Raw genomic sequence first — 15,776 nt, forward strand, 5'->3', positions numbered from 1 at the left:
TCTCGGTATTATATTCATCCAGGTGCTACGAAGATGTATCGTGACCTGAGGCAGCATTATTGGTGGCGATGAATGAAAAAAGACATAGTTGAGTATGTAGCTAGGTGTCTAAATTGCTAGCAAGTTAAATATGAGCACCAGAGTCCAGGTGGCCTACTTTAGTAGATAACTATACCATAGTGGAAATGGGAATGCATTACTATAGACTTTGTAGTTGGGTTGCCGCGGACCTTGCAGAAGTTTGATGCAGTTTGGGTCATTGTCGACAGGTTGACCAAGTCGGCGCACTTTATTCCTGTTGTGACTACGTATACTTCAGAAAGGTTGGCCCAGATATATATATTAAGGAGATAGTTCGGTTGCACGGTGTGCCAATTTCTGTCATATGAGATAGAGGCCCTCAGTTTACTTCACATTTCTGGAGAGCAGTACAGAGTGAATTGGGGACATGTGTAGAGCTCAACACAACTTTTCATTCGCAGACCGACGGGAAGTTAGAGCGGACAATTCAGATTTTGGAGGATATGCTCATGGCATGTGTGATTGACTTTGGAGGTCAGTGGGATCATTTCTTTCCTTTGCCCAAGTTTGCTTATAATAATAGTTACCAATCCAGCATTGAGATGGCTCCATTTGAGGCTTTATATGGTCGGCGATGTCGTTAGCCCATCGGGTGGTTTGAGCCCGGTGAGGCTAAGTTATATGGTACTGATTTGGTGAAGGATGCCTTGAAAAATGTAAAGTTGATTCAGGAGCGACTTCGTACAGCGCAGTCTAGATAGAAGAGTTACACATATCATAAAGCACGTGATTTATCCTTTATGATGGGTGAAAAAGTTCTCTTGAAGTTTTGCCGATGAAGGGAATCATGAGATTCGAGAAGAAAGGCAAGTTGAACCCAAGGTTTATAGGCCCATTTGAGGTGTTGAGACGAGTTGGGGAGGTTGCTTATGAGCTTGCATTGCCTCCCAGTCTATCAGGAGTTCATCCGGTTTTCCATGTATCTATGCTCCGTAAGTATCATGCCGACCTATCACATGTGTTAGATTTCAACACAGTTCAACTAGATAATAGTTTGGGCTATGAAGAAGAACCAGTTGCCATTGTTGATAAACAGGTTCGCCAGTTGATGTCCAAGAGGATTTCTGTAGTAAAAGTCCAATGAAGGGGCCAACCAGTCGAGGAAGCGACTTGGGAGGCTGAGTAAAACATGCGGAGCAGATATCCACACTTATTCAACACTTTAGGTATAATTCTAAACCCGTTCGAGGATGAACGTTTGTTTAAGAGGTGGAGAATGTAATGACCCAACCGGTCATTTTAACTTTTAGAACCCCGTTCCCTAAAATAAAACTTCTCGTATGTGCTTTTAATAATTTATGACTTGCGGGGATGGTTGGTTCGGGATTTGGAGGTGTTTGGGTTGAAATCGGAACACTTGGTTCCTTAAGTTAGCTTTAAAAGGCCAAGTTTGACTTCAGTCAACATTTAATAAAACGACCCCGGAATCGGGATTTGACGGTTCTAATAGCTCCGTATGGTGATTTTGGACTTAGGAACGTGTTCGGAATTTTATTTGGAAGTCCGTAGTGAAATTAGGCTTGAAATGGCTAAAACAAAAATTTAAGTTTGAAATTTGACCGAGGAGTTGACTTTTTGATACCGGAGTCAGAATCCAGTTCCGAAAATGTTCATAGCTCCGTTATGCCATTTATGACTTGCGTACAAAATTTGAGGTCAATCGGACTTGATTTGATAGGTTCCGGCATCGTTTGTAGAAATTAAAAGTTTCAAAGTTTATTAGGCTTGAATCTATGTGTGATTCGTATTTTTAGTATTGTTGGATATGATTTGAGGACTCGACTAAGTTCGTATGATGTGTTAGGACTTGTTGGTATAATTGGTTGAGGTCCTGAGGGCTCGGGTGAGTTTTGGATGCTTAACAGATCATATTTGGACTTGGCTTGATACTTGATGTTCTGGTTTCTGCAGGTTCTGGTTTCCTTCTACGCGATCGCGTGAAAAGGTATGCGATCACGTGAGAAGGTATGCGATCGCGTAGGGTTAATTGGGCAGCTAAAATTTTTTGCTATGCGATCGCGTGGGTGAGTCCGCAATCGCATAGGTTTGGCAAGCCGTGTTATGCGAACGTATGTCTAAGACCGCGTTCGCGAAGAGGAAACGAAGCAAAAGCTGGACCATGCGCTTAATGCTTCGCGATCGCGTGAGGAGGCTCGCGGTCACGTAGGCTAGCGGAGACTGTGCTTCGCGATCGCGTGGGAATTTTTGCGATCGCGTAGGGTTATTTTCTGTCCAGAAAAATTTGTGCTATGCAATCGCGTGAGTTGGTCCGCGATCACGTAGAAGGAATCATTGGGCAGAGAGTTTAAGTTCTGAATATGGGACACTTTTAACGATTTGGAGCTCGGATTTGGACGATATTTGGGAGATTTTCAAAGAAAGCAACGGGGTAAGTGGTCTTAACTCAATATTGGTTAAATTACCCAAATCCATCACAGCTTTTATCATTTAATTGGTGAATTAAGTTGGAAAAGTTTGAAAACCTTCTTGGATAGATTTGAGGGCCCAATTGTTATGGAAATTTAGTAATTTTAGTATGGGTAGACTCATGATTGAGTGAGCGTTCATATTTCGTAACTTTCGCTGGATTCCGAGATGTGGGCCCCATAGGATATATTTTGAGTTAATTTCGGATTTTTATTTAAAAATGTAGTATTTTCTTATGGAATTGATTCCTATAATTTTTAGTTATTGTATCGAATTATTTTTGCTAGATTCGAGCTAGACAAAGTTGGATAATCGTGGAAAAGGCCTTCTAGTGGATTAAATTGGAGCAAATTGAGGTAAGTCTCTTGTCTAATCTTGTGAGGGGGAAATTACTCCATAGGTAATTAAAGTAATAATTGTTGCTAATTGTGGGGGCTACGTACGCACGAGGTGACGAGAGTCCGTGCGTAGCTACTATTAATGCTAAAGTCTAAGTAGTTTAGGACTCAAAGCATGAATTACTTGTATAAATGATATTCTTTGTTTAATTAATATTTGTGAATTGTTAGATAAAAATATTAAATGATGAGAATCTCATATTCTTGATTTTCTGTTTAAATTAATTAATTGTTAAGAGAAATTGTTCATCCTCCCGAATTTATCTTATAATAAATATACTCTCCATTCGGAGGTACATAAGAAAATGTCCTCCTTTCTTGTGGAGCGGGACGAACGCCTCGGCAGGATAGATGCATTTATGGATCGCGCCGCACGTCCCTCGGCAGTGTACACGACACTCTGTATTGGGCCGTACGACCTCGGCAAAAATCGTGCCTAATAATAATAATTACAAGATACTTTGATAGTTTATTGGAACTTGTAAAGCTAATTGATAAATTGGGAATTTATTAGAATTGAAGGAATTTAATTAATATATTGAGAATTGTTGCATTTGAAGAATTTTTATTATTTCTGCTGATTCGATAAAATTATTGTTAACTCTGTGAATCATATTGATTTAGATATTCTATTTTTATTTCAATTATTATTATTAACCCTTAGTGAGTGTCAAAGTCGACCATCTCGTCTCTACCACTTCGAGATTAGGCTTGATACTTATTGGGTACACGTTGTTTACGTACTCATACTACACTTGCTGCACTTTTTGTGCAGGACCTGAGGCAAGTACTAGTGGAGGACCTATCATCTTACACCCATGTTTTCTAGAGGCATAGTTGTGAGCTGCCTTGATGGGCCGTTCTGTAGCTATCAGTGCCTTTCATTGTATTTTTATTCTGTCTATTTTTATTTCAGACAATAAGTATTTGGGTTTTTTTATAATCTACTAGATACTCATACACTTGTGACACCAGGTCTTCGTACATACATTGGTAGAGTTTGGGATTGTATTATTTTCTTCGATTTAAGTAATAAGTATTTCTTTTTTAATATTTCTAGAAAAATAATAAAATTACTTAGCAAATTATTCTGAAAATAATTGATATATGTTTAATTTTTTGTTGGCTTGCCTAGCTGTAGTGTTGGGCGCCATCACGACCTATAGGTGAAATTGGGTCGTGACATTTTGGGACAGGTTGGTATGATTGGACGGTGTCGCGGTACCTCGGGTGTGTTTCGGGTCAATTTTCCCATGTTTTTCTGCTGCTGATGTTGGTTCTGGTATCCTTCATCACAAACACGTGGAGGAGATCGCATTTGCGAATAAGGATTTGTGGGCTGGAGGAATTACTTATCGCGAACGCGAGGTGTAGGTCACGAACACGGAGAGGTTGACTGAGGAAACTACGCGAACGCGAAGGGGCATTCGCGAACGCGTAGAAGAAATAATGAGCTGGGTCTAAGGCCATTTGGCCTACGCGAATGCGTAGAGGGTAACGCGAACGCGAGGGGTTTGGGAAGTTGGCCTTCGCGAACTAGACCGGTACGACGCGAACGCGTAGAGGAAAATTTGGGTCTGGAATCTTTGGCCTTCGCGAACGCGAAGAAGGGTGGACTTGGGCTGGGCAGAATGTTTTTAAGCGGGGTTTGAGTTCATTTCACCCATTTTCCACACGGCTTGGGGCGATATTTGGAGCTTTTGAAGAGGGGATTTCATCATCAAACATGAGGTAAGTGATTTCTACTAGTTGTGAGATACATACAAGGATTATACACGGATTTAGACATGAAAATTTGTAAAAATTTGGGATTTTGAAGAAAAACCTAGAATATGGTATTTTGGATTTTGACCACGAATTTGGGCATGGAATTGGGAACAAATCCTATATTTGAGTTTATAAGGTTATGAGTGATGATTATCTTCAAAACTCTTTGGAATCCAGGCACATGGGCCCAAGGGTGATTTTATCGATTTTTCGAGCGGAGTTGGAAATTGTAGTTAATTGAATTGTTATGAGTATTAGAGTATATTTTCATTGGTTTGTTTGATTAGTTTTGGAGCGTTGGGCATAAGTTTGAGGTGTTAGAGTGGCATTGGAGCCGGTTATGGAATTTCGAAGCGAGGTAAGTCTTCTTTCTAACCTTGTAAGAGGGAATTAACCCCATAGGTGAACTAAATTATTATGTGATTCTATTTGTGGGGGGATACGTACGCACGAGGTGACGAGAGTCTGTAGGTAGATACTAACTATGCCAATGTCCGAGTAGTTTTAGTCTTACATCATGCCTTGTTGCTATTGTTGTTGAATTTATGTTTATCGCTTGCCTTGAAAGGAAGCGAGATTGAGTTAGCCTATTAAACGTTTCGAAAGGAGTTGAAATTGGGGAAAGGTTGGTAACTTAAAGGTTTTCATTTGAACTTCATATTTTTGAAAAGAATTGAGGAACACTATAATAACTTAAGAAATCTATGTGTAACCGCATCGCATATATGTTTCGCGAGCGGGGTAATATCTTTAAAGAAGTACAGGCTGAATTTCCCTTATTTTGAAAAGAATCAAGAAAGAGATATGATTTTAATTGTTAAATTTATATTTGAACGCGTCGCAAGTATGATCCGCGAGCGAGGAAATTCCTTAAATTTTTATTTGACCGCGTCGCACGTATGATTCGCGAGCGGGGTATTTCCTTCTTCCACTCTTATGGGATCATGCCATTTGCCTCGGCAGGATTTATGTACCACACTCTCATGGGAGCGAGCCGTTCGCCTCGGCAGGTTAATAGATGCATCTATGATTCGCGTCGTTCGACCCTCGGTAGTGCACAATGTACTTTTATGTTGGATCAGGTCGTACGTCTCGGCATTTCCTATATATACATTATCCTCGTGGAATCGTGCGTAACATTTGGCAAGAAGCCAGTGTATCTGAGGGTTCTTCCCTGATTTGAATTATGACAACTACCTCTTTGATGAGATCCACTACATCTATATATATATATGATCCGGTTACAGAGGGAACTCGCTAGTTGAGAGCTTGAGTAAATTGTAAAGAGGGAAATTATACCACATATTTTATACTTGTTTGTTTCATATATTTACTCTGTCTCATATTCATTCACTTCTTTACTGTACCTTATATTATTGATCGCCATAGTAAGTTATCGGAGTCGACCTCTCGTCACTACTTCTTCGAGGTTAGGCGGGACACTTACTGGGTACGCATTGATTTATGTACTCATACTACACTTGTTCCACGTTTTGTGTAGGAACATATATAACTAGTGGCCTTGTGGGTGCAGAGGCGCGGTTATTACGTGGATTTAGGGGAGCTGCATCTTATGTACGACCCGCAGCCAGCAGAGTCTCCTTCAGAGTATTGTATTTTCTTTCCTGTCCAAATTATATTCCGGACAGTTATTGTATTTTAGTTTAAATTCCTAGAAAATGCTCATGCACTTGTGACACTGGGTTCTGGGATGTTCAGTATTGAAATTGGAAAACATTGTTATTATTCTGTAAATTCATCTTTTACTAGTTAGATTGAAGTAAACTTACGATTTCAAAAATATTAAAATGAGAATTTAATTAACTATTTAGTGTTGGATTGCCTGACAGTGGTGTCCGGCACCATCACGATCTTTAACGGATTTTGGGTCATGACAACATGGTATCAGAGCACTAGGCTCACTTAGGTCTCACGAGTCATGAGCGAGTCTAGTAGAGACTTGCAGATCGGTACAGAGATGTCTGTACTTATCTTTGAGAGGCTACAGGGTTTTTAGGAGCACTTCCCTTCTTGATTCCTCATCGTACGATTTGATTCCTTTAAGGCTTATGCCTTCATTTCTTTCCCATTCACTCTTTTGTGACGTGAAACGCTGGTTGTAAATCGGGAATTGAGGAATTGTAATGGTACTACAAATGTGGTGCGGGATGTTTCTCCTTGCGTAGTTAATTGGACTGTTATCGTCACTTTCTGGAAGGATATTCTGTCATTTTAGCCCAGTAACTATACTTCTAAGAGCTTTGAGGCTATGCACGGGTTGCTATGATGCTCAGGAGTTGTTGTCGCACAGTATTAATGTGATGGTAGGATGCTTGCCTATGTGTTGGGTCAGTGAATGACTTGGAATGAGGTTTACTTAGTGCATGGTTTCGAGATTCAGTATTTTATTTCGGCGGAGGAAAAGCAATTGGCCTATGAATGTCCAGATTTGGGTTGATGGAGTAACGAGGCTTGGTATTTTCTAGTGTGATGGAATCTTCATCGGAGGTGTGGTGTCGTCATCCTTGATGAAATATGTTAAGTTCGCCGGTGTTATGATTTTCTTCGATTTGCCTTTGGGGTAGGGTAGCATATAGGTTCTGTGGTAGGATAACTACACGCCTTGAGAAAGTTTAGAGTGATTTGGGATTCATGGTGGACCGTGACTAGGTCTACGAACTTAATTTGGAGTATTGGCTGCTATATTGAGGAAGATTGGGTGTGACAGTAGGGAGTTGCTTCATATGAAGAACGATACAACGTGACTTTGGATTGGAATGTATTGCCGCACCTTTAGTTGATATCCATGAGGAGTGAACGGACCTGTACAACTGGTGAATGAGCATGGGCTCATGATGGGTTACTGATTTCGTAGTTATTGTACCTAGTGCATTGGCATTGGATGATGTCGGCATGGAATTTCCACATGTGAGTTATCTCTTGTGAGTAGGTTAGCGGTTGCGTGGTGTTGATGGGACTGTCACGGAAGAATTCTACCTGTTATCCGGCATGAGATCTAATATGTGAATGTGGTTAGTGATTCAGAGTGTTCATGAAAGGTCAAATGGAAGGATTTTGAGGAATTTGGCGAGTTGGTTGTGCAAGATCGGTTCAACGGTGAAGAAAGAATCTTGGCGGGTTCTAGAGTTATACAATGGTAGCTTCAAGCTATGTGAGAGAGTTCCACCGCCTACGGTTGGATTGCATGGTCGTCTATTTGTGAGATTTTGGGGTATCGGCATATTGGTGGGATATTACGACTATGGAAGAGGGTCGTCAGTGGTGATTTGGGAAAAGAATTTGAGGAATGTGTGTTGTAATTGGCCTTATCCATTCATGTTCAGGCTTTGGGAAGACTCAGAGTTTATGCTTCGTGGGGAGGTGATGTACAAGAAAGGTGATTCAGCCGGTTGTCTCTTTGAGAGGGTGTTCATGTGCTAGCAAAGCCTTGGAGTTGATTATCTTCGGGACCAAGTCAGAGTGGGTGACTCTCAATAACGGTCCTAGTGGATTCAAAAGTTAAAGTGTGGTGCCTAAGGATTTTGAGTCCATAGTATGGTTAAGTATTGAGTTGTTGCAACGTATTATAAAAGTGGCTTAGAGTGTTCTATGTTATCTTCGGTATGCGGTGTAGCAATGGAAAAATGGGAGAAAATAACTTCGGAATCGTAAAGGAAATATCAGATTGGGTGTACCAGTTGAAGATGCAGATGTGCGCACAAGGAGAGTGTGAGATGGTTCGTGGGTTTTGGGGACAATGTGGTCTCGTGAGATGGGGTCACTCAGGATGAGTGCGGATTGAGTTCGTTATATTGATAAAGGAGCTGCTGTTATTTCTAAGGAAGATCCAGAGTAAATTAGGAGAAGTCAGGTTCAGTTGGCAATGGTTGAATTGGCATAGTGATGGCAATGATCAGCTCCTTCAGTGTGTTGGGTTATTCATGTGATTGGTGACAGTACGTGCGAGGTTTGACGGTCGCCGTAACTGATCTTATTTGGAGGCTTTCGAGTATTATGGCATGTTATGTGCAGATGGATCCCAGAAGGGTTATAGTGGTTTAGACCCCTACTTGAGGTTGGTATTTTCTACGGATATGACAATTCAGTCACGTGTTGCAATGGTTCTCTTGGAATGAGTTAAGAAAAAGGTTTCTATGTGAAGAAGTGTTTACCCTATTAGTAGTTCGGAAGTTAAGACGAAATTCTTGCACTCTTGCGCATTAGCATGATTAAGTGCAGTGATCGGCATGGGATTCAGAAGTTGAGGATCAAGGTTGCGGTTTGGTGTCGACAAGAATGTCAAGAGCTCGAAGGAGCGGGAAAGGATTCAGATGGTTAGAGTAAGCTGGTATTGTCTTTAGCGTCACCTGAGATCGATGTCCTATGCAAGAGGCTTTGAGTAGTGATTTTTGATTTGCTTTACAGCGTTTGTGCGGCCGGTGGTATGGATGTGCAGACTTGTTATCTGGTGCGGAAGGTCATGAGAGCACGTTCCACGGGAAGGTTGTATAAGTGTGACATGTAGTCACTTGATTGATCGACGATTGGAACCAAGTATAAAGATTGTGGTGATATCGCTGATTCGAGAATTTATGCCTGGAGGGTGCTCGGTTCACTGGTTGTGGACTGTGGAAGTTAGTTCCGGTTATGATGGCTATTCATGTATGTTATGTGAAAAAGGGTTATTATGGATCATTGAAAGGTTATTAGCCTAGTACGGTGCGATCAGAATCGACTTGAGGCCCGTGGATAGATTTAAATATGAATATGGGCTCTATATCAGGCCGGATGTGTTCATTTTAGCATAGCGCTCCTTATGGAGGAGTATTCGGATGTTGGATGTCGTTTCGTCATCGGCTATTTCATGTAATACTATATTGTGCCGTGTGAGTTGTGAAACAGCTTGATAAATTTCTTATGTGTTGAGGTTCCGCGTAGCGATGGTGTTATGTGAGCAAGATGGCTCTCGAGATTCAGATCATATATCGCACCTAAGTTGTGCTTGAGTTTTGTAGCGTATGGCGCTATCTGTCTCCCCAAGATTTACATTATGCACTTGGCGTGCTTATGGTTGATATTCATGCATTCGTGAGTATAAGCATTACAGTTTGAGGTGTGTTTTCCTTAGAATATTGCGTGTGGATTGGGTGGCACGCCGCCATGGGTAACATGATTGGATCGGGTGGCACACCGCCACGGGTATTATATGTGAATTGGGTTGCACGCCGAAATAGCGTGATGCTAGGCACATTTCCCTATATCTATTCCTATGTATTTTGTTCGCATTTTCAAAGAGAGATTCATGATATATTTTCATTAGTTAAATTAGCTATGCGGGTTGAGCAGTTCTTTCCAGAGTTCACTTTTCCTTATGTATCACATTTGAGTTTGTGGCATGTTGGCGCATTGTTGGCGTCATAAGAGATCTTGGTCAGGGTTCGAGGTGGCTTACTACCTGTGTAGATTTTACTGGGTGAGACGAGACTATTGGAATGGAAGTCAGTACAATCATATTTATATAAGGTATATTGAAGAAGAAATATCGATGTTCAGTTCAGAATGAGGTAATGGTCCTTGTCAGGAGGAGAAACTCCATGATTTGTTAACTCGACAAGTGTTTATGAGTTTCTACGCATCTCTTTTGTCACGGCAGTATTTCGAGAATTGGAACAAGACTTATATGTGTCATGAGGTATGTTGTGAGCATCAGATTCATGTGATTTCGGCTATTGTTGTCAGATGATGTTATTATGGTCATGTGAATGATACGGTGTATGGTGTGAATTCAGTGAGAGTATACAATTATGTATTGGTACATTGTGTAGTAATTTAAACGGTGTTCGTATGATGGAAGCAACCCTGGTAGAGTATTTCAGATGTCGGAATTTGGCTTTAAGGCTTATTTGCCTAAATAAAAGAGAATATCTTCAGAATTGACCAAGCTAATATGCTCAGCTGAGTTGCGGTAGCACGAGGTATTAAACAATGATTTCGGAAAACTCCAGCGCAGTTCTTAGCACGTTCGAGGACGAACGCATGTTTAAGTTGGAGAGAATGTAACGATCCGATCGGTCGTTTTGAGCTCTAGCACATGGTTCGGCAGTTTGAGGCCATGAGTAGCTTCACTTCAGGTATTATGACTTGTGTGTATGGTTGGAATTGAATTTCGGGAAGTTCGGAGTTGGTTTGGAGAGAAAATTCTATGTTCGGAAGCCTTAAGTTGAAGGAATTGGCTAAGCTTGAATTTTTGAGTAAACGATCTCGGAATCAGGATTTGAAGGTTCCAACAGGTTTGTATGATGAATTCGAACTTACGCGTATGTCCGGATCGGGTTTTGGATGACCCGGGAGCGTTTTAGCGCCTATTGTGGAAGTTGGCAATTTGGAAGAATTTTATAAATTTGTGTTGAAGTGCATTTCAATGTTATCAATGTCTGATTGGGATTCTGAGTTTGGGAATCGCTCCGTATGGTGATTCTGGTATTGGGAGCGCGTCCGGAAGTGGATTCGGAGGTCCATAGGTCATTTTGGAGTCATTTGGCTAAAGCTAAAAATCTGAAGGTTTTTGAGAAGTTTGACCGGAAGTGGACTTTTTAATATCGGGGTCGGAATTCAATTCCGGAAGTTGGAGTAGGTCCGTAATGTCAAATGTGACTTGTGTAAAATTTAAGGTCAATCGGACGTGATTTGATAGGTTTCAGCATTGAATATAGAAGTTGGAGTTTCAAAGTTCATTAAGTTTGAATTGGGGTGCGATTCATGGTTTCGATGTTGTTTGACGCGATTTGAGGCCTTGAGCAAGTTTGTGTCGTGTTTTGGGACAGGTTGGTATGATTGGACGGGGTCCCGGGGGCCTCGGGTGTGTTTTGGGTCAATTTTCCCATGTTTTTCTGCTTCTAATTCTGGTTCTGCTATCCTTCATCGAGAACGCGGGGAGGAGATCACTTTCGCGAATAAGGATTTGTGGGTTGGAGAAATTACTCATCACGAATGCGAGGTGTAGGTCGCGAACGCAGAGAGGTTGACTGAGGAAACTACGCGAATGCGATGCGGCAATCGCGAACGCGCAGAAGAAATGATGAGCTGGGCCTAAGGCCATTTGGCCTACGCGAACGCGAATGCGAACGCGAACGCGAACGTGAGGGGTTTGGGAAGCTGGCCTTCGCGAACGCGGCCGGTATGACGCGAACACAAAGAGGAAAACTATTATGAGTTTTAGAGTATATTTTCATTGGTTTGTTTGGCTAGTTTTGGAGCGTTGGGCATCGGTTTGAGGTGTTAGAGTGGCGTTGGAGCCGGTTATGGAATTTCGAAGCGAGGTAAGTCTCCTTTATTACCTTGTAAGAGGGAATTAACCCCATAGGTGAACTAAATTATTATGTGATTCTATTTGTGGGGGGTTACATACGTACGACGTGATGAGAGTCTGTAGATAGATACTAACTATGCCAATGTTCGAGTAGTTTTAGGCTTACATTATGCCTTGTTGCTATTGTTGTTGAATTTATGTTTATCGCTTGCCTTGAAAGGAAGCGAGATTGAGTTAGCCTATTAAACTTTTCGAAAGGAATTTAAATTGGGGAAAGGTTGGGAACTTAAAGGTTTTCATTTGAACTTCGTATTTTTGAAAAGAATTGATGAACACTATAATAACTTAAGAAATCTATGTGTAACCGCATCGCATGTATGTTTCGTGAGCGGGGTAATTTCTTTAAAGAAGTACAAGCTGAATTTCTCTTATTTTGAAAAGAATCAAGAGAGAGATATGATTTTAAATGTTAAATTTATATTTGAATGCGTCACAAGTATGATCCGCGAGCGGGGAAATTCCTTAAATTTATATTTGACCGCGTCGCACGTATGATTCGCGAGTAGGGTATTTTCTTCTACCACTCTCATGGGATCGGGTCATTTGCCTTGGTAGGATTTATGTACCACACTCTCATGGGAGCGGGTCGTTCGCCTCGGCAGGTTAATAGATGCATCTATGGTTCGCGTTGTTCGACCCTCGGCAGTGCACAGTTTACTTTTATGTTGGATCGGGTCGTACGCCTCGCCATTTCCTATATATATATATATTATCCTCATGGAATCGTGCGTAACATTTGGCAAGAAGCCAGTGTATCTGAGGGTTTTTCCCTGATTTGAATTATGACAACCACCTCTTTGATGAGATCCACTACATCTATATATATATATATATGTATGCTCCGGTTACGGAGGGAACTCGCTAGTTGAGAGCTTGAGTAAATTGTAAAGAGGGAAATTGTACCACGTATTTTATACTTGTTTGTTTCATATATTTACTCTGTCTCATATTCATTCACTTCTTTACTGTACCTTATATTATTGATCGCCATAGTAAGTTATCGGAGTCGACCTCTCGTCACTACTTCTTCGAGGTTAGGCGGGACACTTATTGGGTACGCGTTGATTTACGTACTCATACTACACTTGCTGCACGTTTTGTGTAGGAACATATATGACTAGTGGCCTTGTGGGCGTAGAGGCACGGTTATTACGGGGACTTAGGGGAGCTTCATCTTATGTACGACCCGCAGCCAGCAGAGTCTCCTTCAGAGTATTGTATTTTCTTTCCTATCCAAATTGTATTCCGGACAGTTATTGTATTTTATTTTAAATTCCTAAAAAATGCTCATGCACTTGTGACACTGGGTTATGGGATGATTATGGGATGTTCAGTATTGAAATTGGAAAATATTGTTACTATTCTGTAAATTCATCTTTTACTAGTTAGATTGAAGTAAACTTATGATTTCAAAAATATTAAAATGAGAATTTAATTACCTATTTAGTGTTGGCTTTCTTGACAGTGGTGTCCGACCCCATCACGATCTTTAACGGATTTTGGGCCGTGACATGTTGTGTATTATTTTAAGACTTCTGGAAGGAATCAAGAAGAAGGTTTCTAACTAACCGGGTATGTAAATTGCTGGTAACTCAAGGTTGATAATGAGATTCATGTGCTTGTCACATGATGTCATGATAGATGTGGTGTGTTGTGCGGGTCCAGATATTTATATTATTGGCATATGAGTTTTCCGTGCTGGTCCAGATATTTATATTATTGGCACGTGAGTTGTCTGTGCGGGTCTAGATATTGATACTATAGCACGTGAGTTGTCCGTGCGAGTGATGATAATGTGAGCTCTAGAAGAGCTGGTTACTCTTATTAAATTCGTGTGTCTTGGTTCTACTATATATAATGAGCTTATAGCATTGCAGTTGTGGTGGTGCTTGTTGAACTTGCAATACGGTTCTCTTCTTTGAGATATTTTCCATTTTTGGGTACACAGATTGTGTCGTTGTGGCTTGAGTTATGTTGGTGTGGCTTGTTTGTGGGATATTTGTGTTTAATAATACAGGGTCATTGGACCTAGAATGGGTACTATCAGGTTTGATTCTGGTATATTGGGAGGATAATATTGAAAGTCGGCTTAGAAAGTGATTATGGTTCTGGTTGGAGCGAGAGAGCTCCATGACTTGTTTCTTTGATAAGGGGTCATGAGATTTTTGCATGTTTCTTTTATTATCAGCAGTGTACGAAGGTTTTGGAAAAAGGTTTGGCTTGATATGAGGTTTAATACTTGTACTTGGTTGGTTTGGAGTAATTACTGTGATCGGGAATGGTGCTGCGAGCATGTGAGTTGTGTAGTATGTAATGTGATTATATCTGGGGTTATGGCTATGGCTTGATACAGCTTGTTCAGACTTATACGGCGTGTGAGATTTAGATCTTGGAAAGAATTCTGGGTGTTAGAAATTGGGCTCCAAGTTTTGGGCTAAGGTTAAATTAATGATTTTCAGTTGTGTTATATTATCAGGCCTATATAGAATAGGGTAACGTGGGATCATCCCCAGGTATGTGCATGGTAAGGAGGAACAATGATTTAAAGGCTTAGGAATAACTCTTGGCACGTTTGAGGATGAACGTATGTTTAAGTGGGGGGAGATTGTAATGACCGACCGGTCGTTTTGAGCATTTACGCTCCTTTAAACTATTTGAAGTCTTGAAAAACTTCCTACGAGGTATTATGACTTGTGTGAATTGTCGGTTTTGGTTTTAAGGTATTTCGGAGTTAGCTTGGAAGAATAAATGTCATGTTGGAAGCTTAAGTTGAAATAGTTGACAAGATATTGACTTATGTGTAAACGACCTTGGATTCGAATTCTGATAATTTCAATAGCTCCGTATGGTGATTTTGGACTTAGGAGCGTGCCCGAAAAATTATTTGGAGGTCTGTAGTAGAATTAGGCTTGAAATGGCGAAAGTAGAATTTATGGAAAGTTTGACCGGGGGCTTGGATTTTTGATATCGGGGTTGGAATCCAGTTCTGAAAATTTTCATAACTCCGTTATGTCATTTATGACTTGGGTGCAAAATTTGAGGTCAATCGGAATTGATTTGATAGGTTTCGGCATCGAATGTAGAAGTTGGAAATTTTTAAGTTCCTTAAGCTTGAATTGGGGTATGATTCATGGTTTTAGCATTGTTTGATATGATTTGAGATTTTGACTAAGTCCGTATGATATTATAGGACTTGTTGGTATGATTTGACAGGTCCCGAGGGGCTTGGGTGTATTTCTTTTTAGATCATTGGTTGAGAAACTAGTAAGGTTAAGAAATTTGGGAGTTTGACCATGGTCAATATCGGGTCAAGACGACCTTTTTTCAGTGTTTTGAGTGCGCGAGCAGGTCCGTAGCGTATTTTATGATTGAAATGCATATATGGTTTGTGTCCGGGATATTTCGGGTGAGTTTCGGATGGTTAACGGATCAAAATTTGGACTTAAACAGCTGCTGGAAATTTCTGCTGCTGGAAAAATCAAGGCCATGAAAAATCGAGGTCATAAAAATCGAGGACCGAAGACCGAGGGCTAAAAATTGAGGGCCGAGGACCGATGACCGATGACCGATGACCGAGGGCCGAAGACTGAGGGCCGAAAGGGTCGAGGACCTAAGGCCGAGGACCGAAGGCCGAGGGCCTGGACAGAACTGTGAGTTATAAAGCAGGGGACTTTGTCCCATTTTTGTCAAATTGGAGCTTTGGGAGAGGTGATTTTTGGGATATTTTCAGAGAA

This window comes from Nicotiana tabacum, chromosome 24 (assembly GCF_000715075.1).
Source record: "Nicotiana tabacum cultivar K326 chromosome 24, ASM71507v2, whole genome shotgun sequence".
Lineage (NCBI taxonomy): Eukaryota > Viridiplantae > Streptophyta > Magnoliopsida > Solanales > Solanaceae > Nicotiana > Nicotiana tabacum.